The sequence below is a fragment of the Protobothrops mucrosquamatus genome, unplaced genomic scaffold (assembly GCF_001527695.2).
Source record: "Protobothrops mucrosquamatus isolate PMUCROS unplaced genomic scaffold, P.Mucros_1.0 scaffold1736, whole genome shotgun sequence".
In the NCBI taxonomy this organism is placed as follows: domain Eukaryota; kingdom Metazoa; phylum Chordata; class Lepidosauria; order Squamata; family Viperidae; genus Protobothrops; species Protobothrops mucrosquamatus.
In genome coordinates this window covers 44,200-45,028 of record NW_015387882.1, presented here as the reverse complement: position 1 = coordinate 45,028, position 829 = coordinate 44,200, and positions in this window count along the sequence as shown.

Below are 829 nucleotides of genomic sequence, written 5' to 3'. Positions count from 1 at the left end.
GATCAATAAGGCTGGACTGTATTTTACGGATTAAAACTTTGGATCAATTTGAGTAATTCATTAAATATTTCTTAAAGCACACTTGTTATACATTTGGTGCTCACAGCAGCTGCCAGCAGCCCTAAAGAGATGATAGGCAATCCAAACGAGTATCAATGCATTAAAAGTCCTAAATATCTGCAATTTTCCTTTTTTTTTTAATCCGAAACATCAATTAAACAAAAATGAAACCTACTTCTGTTAGAGCTGTTTTAACGAACAAAGGGCACTTGTGATATCCTCGGTGTAGCTTTTGACAGCCTTTAAAGCCCTTTAAGTCAATATTTATAAAATGTTCATTTGTGTTTAAATAAAATGTGGATGAATCTCAAAAGGAGCAGGAGCTGAAATCTACTTAGTCTATCCTCCCACTTCTTTTCAAGCAAATGTGGACTGTGAAACACAGCTATTTCTTTCAACAATAATCCTACGGCAGTTGCGTGTTATATAACTTCCAAAGCCAAGCAAGCAAGGGAAAAAAAGCTGAAAAAAGTAAAGCGTGACAAAGTTGGACAAAAAGAAAATTAGGAATGAATTTACTGTAGATATTATGCCCAAAACTATCCGCTCGTTTTAAAACACTTCTTCTAAAGCAGGGATAGGCAACTATGGCAGCTTTACAACCTATGGACTTCAACTCCCAGAATTCCTGAGCCAGCATGGGAGTTGAAGTCCGCAGGCCGTAAAATTGCCATAGTTAGAATAGCATAGAACTGGAAGGGACCTTGGAGGTCTTCTAGTCCAGCCCCCTGCTCAAGTAGGAGACCCTATACCAGGAGTAGGCAACCTT